The sequence below is a fragment of the Canis lupus genome, chromosome 27 (genome assembly GCF_011100685.1).
Source record: "Canis lupus familiaris isolate Mischka breed German Shepherd chromosome 27, alternate assembly UU_Cfam_GSD_1.0, whole genome shotgun sequence".
Lineage (NCBI taxonomy): Eukaryota > Metazoa > Chordata > Mammalia > Carnivora > Canidae > Canis > Canis lupus.
In genome coordinates, this window is record NC_049248.1 from 33,620,565 (window position 1) to 33,634,024 (window position 13,460).

A 13,460-nucleotide genomic window follows, 5' to 3' on the forward strand; every position below is an offset into this window, starting at 1 on the left:
AGAAATAAGCTTTTGAACTGATTTTTTTTCCCTGCTTTTGACATTAAAAAGTGATTATGAGGAAAATCCCATTTAATAGTTAGAAGAACCATCTATTTGATGATATATTGAGTAACTTAGTTTGTTGTTGAAAACAAATTTGGATTGGAACTTGGGGAATTCTATTAGTACTTACTTTGTTCATTAAAGCAACTTATCCTTCAGAAAATCTATTTAGTGCTCAAGTTCCCATCTGTTTGTTTTAAATTACTTACTTCATTCTGTGTATTACTTCTCATTCTTTAAAATGAATAAAAATTTCACCCACCTCACCTTTTTTTCACCTGCCACTTAAAACAATTCCAACAAGGAGACTGATAATTTAAAAGCTAGTTTTCTGGTGTTGTTCAGATATATAGATACACCTAAACGTATAATTATTTATAAAGCACAACATTATACATTTAAGAAATTTATTATTTTTTGTCAAGGATTCCAATGTCCTAAATACCAATAAATATACATTGGACTTTAATTATAAGTACATTCTCCAACAGTTTGCCATCACTTAAGACATTTTTATAATGTGTTTTAGACAAGTCATGAAAGTTAAGTTTTTCTGCCATTAACTGTAAAGAGATTAAGAAATACTTTGGGATCCAATATAGTAAACTCTCAAAGTTACGTGAAATGAGAGCAGAAGTGAAATCCCCTTTTAAAAAAAATTGATTTTAAAAAGTATTTGTATGTTGGTAAATTGAACACCAATAAAAAATAAATTAAAATAAATAAATAAATGACCTCTTAATAACTTTTGTCTATAAAATCACAATGGCTAATAAAAAATAGATTTGAGTAACACAAAAAAAATAAATAAATAAAAATAATAAGTATTTCCACTGATACCAAATTAGAGCTACAATTAAAGTACAACAAGATTTATTTTTATACACAAGCATAGTTTAAAGCAATTGTATTCTGGTTTCTGCTCTCTGTCATTGTTATGAGGACTCATTTTAACTGGAAATATGAATCTCCCTAAAATCATTGTAAATATAAGGAGTTTGAAGTTAGAATTTTGTCTGTATTCTTAAAATCTTCTGGATCATATATCTTTCTTCTGAAAAGGCTTCAAACCAAAGAGTAAACTATATTTATCTTCTGTTGTAGACTCAGTCCTGCTTAAAAGGTACCTATTCTAGGAACTATAGTTTATTAGTACAGTGATATGGATGGAAAAAGATGTTTTGCACTCTTATTATAACAGGAACTCTGCTCACCAAAACAAACAGTATATTCAAGTATACTAGAATTTGAAGTAATTGGAAGCCAGTTTGGAGTGTTTATATGCAGTAAGTACAGCCTAATTTGAAAAACATAGTTTGGGGAAAATTAGAAGAAGTTAGAGTTGGACAAGATGATCATGACGAGCCACCTGCTTCACAGTTTGTGTAAGATGAAACTACTGGAAAGACTTGTTGCGTACACATCCCAGTTGGGAAAAGGGATAATAAAATAACTGATTCTAATTTAAATAAAATGTAGAAAAGAGTCTACACATTAGTGTGACCAATTAGTCAACTTCTTTCTCCGCCCCCCCTTTGCTTATTTGTTTTGTCTCTTAAATTCCACATAGAAATAAAATTTTCTTTCTTAAAGAATTTTATGCCAGGATGATAAAAGTCATTTTTCTTTATGAAGATGGTATGACTGATTAATGAATCAAGCTTTGTCTTATACTAGAAAGCAATCATATGCTCACTAGTAAGGTTACCTCTGTTAGTAAGAGCTGTCTCATTCATAAACAACTAAAAGTAGGAGCCAAATACATGAAAATAAGTTGGATGTGAAACAAATTCAAGATCCTTAGAATGTAAATGAGCAACAAAATGAATGGTAATCTTGGGATATAACCAATGACTATATCAGGCCTCTTAAGCCATCTGTGCATGAGCAAGCATTAGGAACAGGTGAACTCACAACTATATCTGCGACAAAAGCCTCTGATGAGACAAAGGGGGGAAATTTTCACATAAGCCACCAGAAGACACACTAAAACTACACTCCTGCACTTGGGTCTCCATCCCATTGTACATTTATCTTGATCATTCAAATTAGAAAATTTAAATCTCAGTTCAGACTGAGCCATTGAATATGGCCCTGTTTGTCTATTGACTATGTGTCAGAGATCCCTGGATAAACTCTCCTTTCCTTTCCTGAGGGTTCCACTGGAAACAAGTATATCCCTCCATGTGTAGGAATAACAGGGAAGTTTGAATCTTATTATTTTGTTATCTTTTATGGAATAAGGGAAGAATTGTCATTGTTATTCCTGCCTCCCATAAAATTTATCATCAGAATTAAGTACTGGCACACAAAAACCTAGAGCTAACATCAACGGGTAAATATAGCAGCATAAAAAGTCATAAATTTAATTATCTCTGTGTGTACACTTTGTCTTCTCAATTGTACTCTATTACAGTCAAATGGATCTTTATTGATTTGTTTAATGCCTATTTACATTTTTGTTTCTGCATCTGATTTCATATTTTCTTAGGAGAAAAGAATAACTTTCCCTTGGAGTGGCAGCATAAATGATCAAACTAAATGAGTTTTGGAAGTCTACTGCTCTCTTTTCTGTTCTCTTTTTTCTACTATTTTTCATTAGTCATCTCATGAGATTAAATATTTTTTTAGCATGCTAAAAATTGGGTGCAATTTTGCTTTGTCACTTTAGAAATTATTAATCCTTGATGTTCAATTTTATGACAAAACATCTTAATTGATTTACTTCTCAAGTCTGCTGTAATTAATAAAATGTGTCTAATTCTTGAGGAAGACATTTATAATGCTTCTGCATGAAAATACTGAATAATAAAAATATGTCTGGAAAACATTTTTTCTCACCATCCCATCACATGTTTTCTTCCCTTAATTAAAAAAAGGGGGGGGGTTCTAGAATGCTAACTCTGCTTTTTTAATTGACTAGAGGAAAGTCAATATTACCTTCCTCCATCTTATTGAATCCAATGAATGTTCTCCAGTCCTCATGATTTGCACTCTGTAACCCTGCACACTCTTAGTCCATCTCCACCCTTCCACAGATCCTTCTTCTTGGCCTCCCTAATGCCATACTCTCTTGGACTTTCCTGGTTTCTTTTTCTGTCTTCAGTCTTCTTTGCTGGTTCATTTTCTGCTGCCCATTTCTTACCTGTCGGCATTCCTCAGGTTTCTGTTGTTCGTTATTAGCCTCTGTTTTCATTTTCCCATTTCTTCTGCCTTCTGAAATGTAGCCCAGACTTTAGCAGCCCAGGCTATATAGACCAACTACTCAGGTTTCCTCATGTGTATTAGTTTGCTATTGCTGTATATCAAATTACCATAAACTTAGGCTTAAGACAATATTCATTTAGTATTTTACAGTTCTATAGGTTAGAAGTCTGGCTGGATTTCATCTGGGTCCTTTGCTTGGGGTCTCAACAGGCTAAAATCAAGCTGTTAGGTAGGACTGAAGTCTCATCTGAGGCTTGAGGTCCTCTTCTAAACTCACTGATTTTGGCAGAATTCAATTTGTTATGATTATAGGACTGAATTCCCCATTTTCTTGATGGCTGTTGGCCAAGAGTTATTCTCATGTCTTAGAAGCTGCTCCCAGTGCTGTGCCATGAGGGCCTCTGCATAGGCCTTTTCACACTTTTAATCTCTGATGTCAAAGAGGGCTCAGTTTCCTTCAAAAGGATCAACTGATTAGGCCAGGCCCACAAAGATCTCCCTTTTGGTTTTGTTTAATTCAAAGTCAACTGATTTGTAACTAAATCATGGGAGTTATATCCCATTCTATTTATAGGTTCTTCCCCACATAGGAGAGGAAATTGTACAAGGTGTGAACACCAAGGGTTGGACAGTTGGAGGCCATCTTAGAATTCCATCTACCATACCTTAGTTCTGCCATTTATTAGTTGTGTGAATTTGGGCAAATTATATAACTTTCTGTGCGGTGTTTTTATCTTTAGGGTGGGATAATAAGCAGAGTTCTCTTTATAGAGTTATTGTGAGAATTAACTGGATTATAACATGTAAAATGCTTAGAACAGTGACTGATACATAGTCTGCAAAAATTCAGTTATCATTATTAATCTATTTTTCTCCCTATAGATACTGCATCCACTCCCATGGCTTCAATGTTATCAGTATTTTATGACTTCCAAATTTATATCTCTAGTCGAGATCTCTAATCTGAACTTTAGATAACTATAATTTCCTGATTTTCCTTAGGAAAATAAGTTCAAGTTCTACTTGAACTTATTAGATATACAAGTGTCTCTACTTGTATATCTAATAAGCAATCTAAGTACAATTTGTCTAAGTCTAAACACATTATTTCACTTGCAGACCTGATCCTGTTTAGTAATTCGTATTGTACTAAGTAGTACCCCTTCATGGATTTCCTTATTCTTCTTGATTTCTTTTTCTTTTCCTACTATGCATTCATTAAAAAAATTTTTTTGGAGTATCTACTGTGTGGCAGAGGATATAATGGTCAGTAAAACATGCAGTGTCTGCCCTCATGTAGCTTACAATGAGGTGAGAGAGACTGATAATAATCTATCTTCCAAAACTTATTAAAACAATTTTATCAGTTTCAGTTTCATTTGCAAATATTCTAGTCAAAGCCACTATCCTTCTTTCCTGAATTAGTGCAATAACTCCTCACCGGATTCTTATATTCACTCTTCCTTCACTATCTTTTCCTTCACTAGAGCTACCCTCTTCAAGGAGCTCTAACTACCTTACTCCTCTGCCTAAATCTTGTAGTAAACTCCTGTAGGTATAATATAAAAACTAACCTTCCTCTAGCCTGCTATGGCTCTGCCTAACCTCACTAGCTTTGTGCACACTTACTTACTGCTCCTTTTCTGTGTTTTATCCTTAATGGCCTTCTTCTTGCTTCTCATCAGTGCCGCATTCCTTCCTGCATCAGTACCTTGTCCCTGCTAGTCCTTCTAAATGGAAACTCTCTCCTCTTTCTGCCCGTCTTTACCTGATAACTCTCAGTTCAAATTTTAGTTCTTTCCTTTATCCCCTCAGACTAATTCAGGATCCCCCTTGCACTCAAAGTACTATAAGCCTTCTTCATGACATTTAATGTGGTATATAGTTATGTATTGATTTGAGTCATTATCTGATTAACATCTGCTGTCATTCTGGGAGAAAGATGTTTGATGAAAGGTCTAAAGGACTAGCTTCATTATATATATATATATATATATATATATATATATATATATATATATTTATATATATTTAAAGATTTTATTTAAAAGTGAAAAGTATTTTATAAACTATAAAACTTAGCATACAATTTTTGTTACTATTATTTTTGTTAACATCACCAAAGTATCAGTTTATCCAAAGCCTGAGCTAGGTTGAATTTAATCCATTTGAGTTTACTCAAATACTTGGTTTCCTTTATGAAATGTTTACATCTAACTGTTTTTTTCCTCTTAAATTTGTGTGTGTATGAGTATTAGCATACTGTCTACTAGTTTGTATACATACATAGCAGATATACATGTACATATACACAGACACGACATAAGTATGGTGGATATACAGGTTTCTCTAAAATAAATTCCAATCCAGATTTTAGTATCATAAAATGGTACCAGTTCAGCAGTTCTTACCCTGTTTTATTTAAAATGTTAATTTTAATTCATTCAGTAATGATGAATAAGAGGATATTTGGTCTATAAATCATCAGTAGGTTTTTGAAACAATATAAAAAGTCAAATCCCTTTAAAGTGTTTACCAATTAATTCTATGAATGTATTTTACAAATATGCTAAAACTTTACAGTAATGGTCAAAACAACAAACACAAATTTGTAGAGGATTAAAATGCAGCTGATTTTTTCGCTGAAAATGTTAAAAATCATAGTTAAAGTAAAAAACATCTTTATCTTCAAGCTAATTGACTACAGTTTCATAATTATTGATTTGTAGATATCCAATTTGGGTCATTTCTGAAGCTGAATTCAGAAAAATCCTAAGGTAAGCTGTTTACTTGGATTATGTGTGTGTATGTCTGTGTGTATGTGTATGTTTTAAAGGATAAAAATAATATAATGATATTGGTTCCACTTTAACTTTTTGTAATATTTCTTAATTAAAAAATATTTCAAAAAAAAGAGAGAGAGAGAAGGAGGCAAACCATAAGAGACTCTTAACCATAGACAGAAAACTGAGGCTTGCTGGAGGGGAAGTGAGTGGGAGATGGGCTAAATGGGAAATGGGTGTTAAAAAGGGTACTTGTGATGAGCCCTGGGTGTTTTTGTAAGTGATGAATCACTAAGTTCTACTCCTGAAACCAATATTATACTATATGTTAACTAATTAGAATTTAAATTAAAAATTTTAAAAATATATCAAAACATGTGATAAATTACTTGATGACTACTTAATAAATGTCCTCTAACTCACCTTTCTGCTAAAACCCATATGAGTAAATCACTGTCCAAATATACAAAACAATTAGAGAACAATTAATACCAAATAGTGTAGTGGTCAATGTTGCTGAGTCAATAGATGTTAGAATGAACTATCAAATGTGGGCTAATGGGGACGTGTCATAGAATTAATAATAATAATAATACTATTTATTTAGCATTATAATGTAGGCACTCTACTAAACACTTTATGAAATGCTTTATTTCATACATTCCTCGTAAGTTCCTGAGGCCAAGGTATTATTATTCTTATTAACTCATTTTATGATGAGAAACTTGAGGCATGTCTAAAGTATGTGATGGTGAGTGGTATGTTTATCAGCTGAGGTCTATCCCATATCAAGTTTTGGTTTTCTACCGCTATATAAACTGCCAAGAGAGTATAAGAGTTAGGCAGCATTTTCTGAAGTTTGGATTGACAGGACAATGAGAAGTGAATTTTTTTGCAGTATGAAGACCACTTAACAAAATTGTGAAAGATGATCTAGATACACACTGTGCTTGAGTGACAAGTTAGAATGAAGGGCATTTGAGGAAAATGTAATAAATATTGTACAGCTGGAGTAGATGGACGTTATGGACCTATTTTGATGGCTAATACTAAGTGATTGTTCCCATTTCATCTCTATTGTCCTCTAGCTGAAAAGTACTAAACTGGATTTTTGCTGTTGTAGCTGAGTACAATAATCGACAATATGTTCAGAGTAACCAGGTAAAAACAATTAAGAATAAAGTGATAGAATTAGGAGGGATCATTGAAAATTATGTAGTCCTTTCAAGGCATGAAATGACAGCCTAATCCTGATAGAGGCAGTGGAAATAGAGAGGCATGCTATTACCAGAAGACATGAAAGCAAACAAATATGACAGGTCTTCATGATACAGTAGGCAAAAGGAATAAAGGGGAAGGAAGAGCAGAATTGGTTTCAAGTTTATTCTTATAGCCAAAAAAAAAAAAAAAAAAAAAAGCAAAACTGATGAAAGGGGAAAATTGATAGCAAACTGAAAAAGTTTGGTTTTGCTTTTCTGTACCTGAAAGATCAACGGGGCCCCGCATTCATATCTATTATAGGAAATAGAAAGTTACATGAAGAAAAGAAATGAAGATTCAGTTATAATTTCATTAAATGTATTTTTAGAAAACTTTAGAGTGGGTGATAAGTATGGAAGGATTAGTATCAAAATAGAAGCACATGGGGCTGATATTATTTTATTTTTAATTTTATTTTTAATTTTTTTAGGTTTTTAATTTTAATTCCAATAGTCAATCAATATACAGCATCATGTGTAGTTTCAGGTGTACAATATAGTAATTTAAAAATTCTAAACAGTACTCAGTACTAACCACAGTAAATGTACTCTTAATCTCCATCACCTATTTCACCCATTCCCCACCCCAAACCCCAGTAACCCTTAGCTTGTTCTTTATAGTTAAGAGTCTTTTTCTTTGTTTTTTTCTCTTTCTCTTTTTTTCTGTTGCTTGATTTGTTTCTTAAATTCTGCAAGTGAGTGAAATAATGTACTTGTCTTTCTCTGACTTAATTGCTTAGCATTATACTCTGTAGTTCCATCCCTGTCATTGCAAATGTCAAGATTTTGTTCTTTTTTATGGCTGAATAATATTCCATTATATATTAATATGTAATATATTAATATAAAATATATTAAATTAAGTATATATTTGTACATATTAAATATATAAATATATAATATCATATATGTATATGATGTCTTTATCCATTCATCTATTGATGGACACTTGGGCTGCTCCATAATTTGGGTATTATAAATAATGCTGCAATAAACATAAGGGTGCATGCATCCCTTTGAATTTGTGTTTTTGTATTTTAGGGATAAATGCCCAGTAGTGCTATACTGGACCATAGGGTCGTTCTATTTTTAACTTTTTCGGGAACCTCCAAACTGTTTTACACAGAGATTGCTCCAATTTGTATTTCTACTGACAGTGAATGAGAGCTCCTTTTTTCTCTTTCGAACATTCTTTGGAACACTTGCTATTTCTTGTGTTTTTTATTTTAGTCATTCTGACATGTGCTTTGATTGGTGATATCTCATTATAATTTTGATTTGTATTTCCCTGATGAATACTGTTCAGCATCTTTTCATGTCTGTTGGCCATCTGTATGTCTTCTTTGGAGAAATGTCTGTTTGTGTCTTCTGCCCAGTTTTATATGTTTTACTTATGGTTTTTTGGTGTTGAGTTGGTAAGTTCTTTATGTATTTTGGATACTGACACTTTGTCAGATATGTCATTTGCAAATATCTTCTCCCATTCCATAAGTTGCCTTTTAGTTTTGTTGGCTATTTCCTTCATTGTGCAGAAACTGTTAATTTTGATGTGGTTCCAATAGGTTATTTTTGCTTTAATTTCCCTTGTCTCAGGAGACATGTAGAAAGAAGTTGCTATGACTGATGTCAGGGAAATTACAGCCTGTGCTGTTTTCTAGGATTGTTACAGGTTCAGGTCCTATATTTAGGTCTTCAACCCACTTTGAACTTATTTTTGTTTATGGTGTGAGAAAGTGGTCCAATTTTATTCTTTTACAAATAGCTGCCCAGTTTTCCCAGCACCATTTGTTGAAGGCAATTTGTCCCATTTTATATTTTTTCTTCTTCTAACAAATATTAATTGACCATATAATTATGGGTTTATTTCTGAGTTTTCTTTTCTGTTTATTGATCTATATCTCTTTGTGTTAGTATCATATTGCTTTGCTTACTACAGCTTTGTAATATAACTTAAAGTCTGGAATTGTGATACCTCCAGTGTTTGTGTTTGTCTTCGTTTTTTCAGGATTTCTTTGACTATTCAGGGTCCTTTGTGGTTTTATACACATTTTAGTATTATTTGCTCTAGTTCTGTAAAAAATGCTTTTGTATTTTTGATAAAGATTGCATCAAATCTGTAGGTTGCTTTAAGTTACATAAACATTTTAACAATATTTGCTCTTCCAATCCATAAGCATGGAATGTCTTTCTATTTCTTTGTGTCATTTTCAATTTCTTTAATCGGTGTTTTATAATTTTTAGGATCCAGGTCTTTCACCTCTTTGGTTAAATTTATTTCTTGGTATTTTATTCTTTTTGGTGTAATTGCAGATAGGATTGTTAATTAATCTTAATTTCTCTTTCTGCTGCTTCATTATTAGTGTATAGAGATGCAACAGATTTCTGTACATTGATTTTGTATCTTGTGACTTACTGAACTCATTTATCATCAGTTCTATTAGTTTTTTTGTGGAGTCTTTAGGGTTTTGTAAATATATTATCATGTTTTCTGCAAATAGTGAAAGTTTTACTTCTCCCTTACAAATTTAGATGCCTTTTAGAGGCTGATATTTTAAACATCATTTTCAGTTGAACATTTTAAAAATAAAATATAGTTATATAAGTCTGAAAAATGTATGTGAGATGATGTAACCTGTACAATAGTCCGGCCTTCTATGCCTGACTCTAAACTCTCGAAAGTTTTGTTTGTTTGGGACTTACATCTTTGACAATAGAATCCTGATTTTTTTTTTTTTTAGAAGAAAGTAAATGCAAATTGCTTAAAATTGAACTCTGGAAAAGATTTATTTTAAATGCTGACAATATTGATTTTCTTTTATTGGGTATTATCTTGTTAATAATGCTTCAGGTAAAATACAATTTAAAATCACTTTTATTTCAGATTAAAAACCTCATTCATTGTGTAATACAACATGTGAATTATATGTTAAACAGAGAAAGAAAGAAAGAAAGAAAGAAAGAAAGAAAGAAAGAAAGATAGAAAGAAAGAAAGAAAGAAAAAAGGAAGGAAGCTGTACCTAAAATACAAGTTAATTCATTTGGAGTGATGTCCCACTAAGGCTAGCTTAAAATACTATAATATTTTTATAAGGTATAACAGTTTTTTTCTAGAATTAGAAAAAAAGGACAATTTGAAATGAAATTTACTACAGAATTATAAACTTCTTATATTTTAGCAAATATTTTCCTCATAGATTAAATTTGTCAGATAATTATTCAGTACCCAAATTCAGTTCTAAATTCTGGCCTACCACAGTATTTTATAATAGATATACTTTCTATTTTCAAGATGCTCACAGTTTAGTCTTAAAAATGTGTAAACAAGTTATTTTTGCATAGTATAATTCCTTGCTATAGAAGCACAAGGTATGAGATTACTTCTGGTTCAGTGGATCAGGACTGCTCATAAATTATCAACAAGGAATGTGGATCTTCATAAACCTAAAAGAAGATATACTTTCTAAATTTAGATTTCAGCTTAATTGTGTTTTTGAAAAATGTAAAGTTAGTACAAAGACTAATAGTAGGCTTTGGATTTTAGAATTTGATTCTCACAAGATGTGATTTTTTTTCTTCAAGTTTAGAGAAGAGTTTTCATATGCTATAATCTATTTTTAGCAAATAGGAATTTAAAATGTGAAATGTATTGCTTCTGATTTGCTATTTGCTTTTCTTGACATGAATATCATTAAGAATGTTACTTGTTGGGTGCCTGGCTGGCTCAGTCAATTAAATGTCTGCCTTCAGCTCAGGTCATGATCCCAGGGTCCTGGGATCCCACTGCCCTTGCCTTCCAGGCTTCTCTGCTCAGTGGGAAATCTGCTTCTCCTTCTTGTCCTCCCTCTGCCCCTTCTCCCTGTTCATGATCTCTTTCTCGCTTTTTCTCTCCCTCTCTCAAATAAATAAATAAAATATTTAGAAAAAAAAAAAAAGAATGTTACTTGTTAAATGCATTGTCACGGAGCACAAAGACATTCAGGCACATTAAGAAGTTCATTAGAGGGATGCCTGGGTGGCTCAGTGGTTGAGTGTCTGCCTTGGGCTCAGAGCATGATCCTGGGGTCCTGGGATCCAGTCCCGCATGGGGTTCTCTGTGGGGAGTCTGCTTCTCCTCTGCCTGTGTCTCTGCCTCTCTCTATGTGCCTCTCATGAATAAATAAATGAAATCTTTAAAAAAAAAAGAAGTTTATTAGAAAAGCTATCACTTCGTTAATAGTTTTGCTTAAGGTAATAAAACTTTTCCTATATAGGCAATGAAATGTATTATTTTAATTTATAAAAATAAATTTGGATAGGTTTTAAAAACTATAAAAAGAGTTCCTTTTCTGGCAGTAGTTAAATGAAAAACTCTAAAAATATAACTTTAAAAATGTACTTTTTAAAAAATGCGGGATCCCTGGGTGGCGCAGCGGTTTGGCGCCTGCCTTTGGCCCAGGGCGCGATCCTGGAGACCAGGTATCGAATCCCACGTCGGGCTCCCAGTGCGTGGAGCCTGCTTCTCCCTCTGCCTGTGTCTCTGCCTCTCTTTCTCTCTGTGTGACTATCATAAAAAAAAAAAATAAATAAAAATAAAAAATAAAAAAATAAAAATAAATAAAAAATGCTTCTCTGAGGTGGTAGGAAAATAAAGACTCTAAAGAGAACAAAAACAAATCAAAAACAGCAACTCTGAGAAGTAAGCAAGGCCAAAGCTGGGGACAGAAGGTAAAGCCTAGGGCTAGCCCAAGTTGGAGTCTAATAGAAGAATCTCCCAGAAAACCAGGATCCTTAAGGAAACACTCTAAGATTAAGGCTGTACAAAAAATAAACCTACTACTAAGAAGGTGCACCAAAAAACATGACCATTGGGATGCCTGGGTGGCTCAGCAGTGGAGTGTCTGTCTTTGGTTCCGGGCCTGATCCTGGAGACCCGGGATCGAGTCCCACATCAGGAGCCTGCTTCTCCCTCTGCCTGTGTCTCTGCCTCTCCTCTCTGTCTCTGTCTGTCTGTCTCTCATGAATAAATAAATAAAATCTTTAAAAAAAATGCCTATTTGACTTTGACACTGAGTGAAGTAACACACATTTCCCCTTTGAATTCAGAACTTCTGGCCAGCATTCACTGAGGTTTGGTGGTAGATTTCACTCATATGATCCAACACACTTTATCTGATAATTTAGAGTGGTTCTAGATTCATAGTTCATGGGAGGAAGCAAAAGAAATCATTTGCTGAATCTAATAAATAACAGAAATAATTTGTATGAATCTAAATTCAATGTTTTCAAGATAAATTTTTAGAGAAATTAGTTAATTCGAAAATTACAAAGCTTATAGAATAAAATGGACTTAAAAGAAGGCTGAAAAAATCATGATAGAAAATATAATTTTACAAAGTTCTGTTAAGCTGGAATGTTCAGATTTGGGGCAGGGGAAGAAGTATGTTTAATATTGTATTAATTTTCTACTGTTTCCATGCAGATCACCGCACACTTAGTGTCATAAAACAACAAGATTTATCACCCTGCATTTCTATAGGTCAGTAATTGAGTACTGGCACAAGTGTCACCAGATATAACCAAAGTATAGGCAGGATGGATTTCATTCTGGAGGCTCCAGAGGAAAATTGATTCAGTTTCCTATTAATTTAACTTGTTTGCAGATTTTAATTCCTAGTGGTTGTAGGACTGAGCTCCTTGTTTTGTTGCTGGGTCTAAGTTGAGCATTTCTTCTAGCTTCCAGTTGCCTCCTCATGCCTTGGCATTGGGTTCCCCCCCTTTTCAAAGCCAGCGATCATATATGTTGAGACCTTCTTATATCATATCTCTCTGACTCCTTTCAGTTAAAGTTGACAGGATCTCTGGTTGTAGAAAATTCTCAAGAAATCTGTGGGTCTTCCATGGATGTCACATAATTCACTCCATCAAATGAGAGGTTCACCAACAGATCTTTCTAAGAAAATTTCTTCACTATTTTTGGCGTCTGCAGAGATGGCTGAAGGATCTATGATCACCTCCTTAATCTCTTCAAAGAGTGTTTTTTGCTATTGAATACTCTGATCTTTTGATCTTTCTGAAGAATCTCAGAAAAATAATCTCTTAATTTTAAATAAATATTAAATTCAGAATAATCTCTTAATTTTAGCATGTTTGTGATACATACAGGTAGGCTAAGAATTTACAAAATCAT

General features: G+C 33.0%; 1 protein-coding gene across 3 annotated transcripts in view; it reads left to right on the forward strand.

Annotated features, from left to right (window-relative positions):
* Positions 1 to 13,460, forward strand: part of CNTN1 (contactin 1) — a 349,297-nt gene that overhangs the window by 79,184 nt on the left and 256,653 nt on the right. For 2 of the 3 annotated variants that reach the window (XM_038577318.1, XM_038577321.1), the window contains exon 2: positions 5,982 to 6,029. The exons of the other annotated variant lie outside the window; for it this stretch is intronic. The gene's annotated coding sequence lies outside the window, so the exon portion shown is untranslated. The remainder of the gene's footprint in view (positions 1 to 5,981; positions 6,030 to 13,460) is intronic. 3 annotated transcript variants of the gene reach the window in all.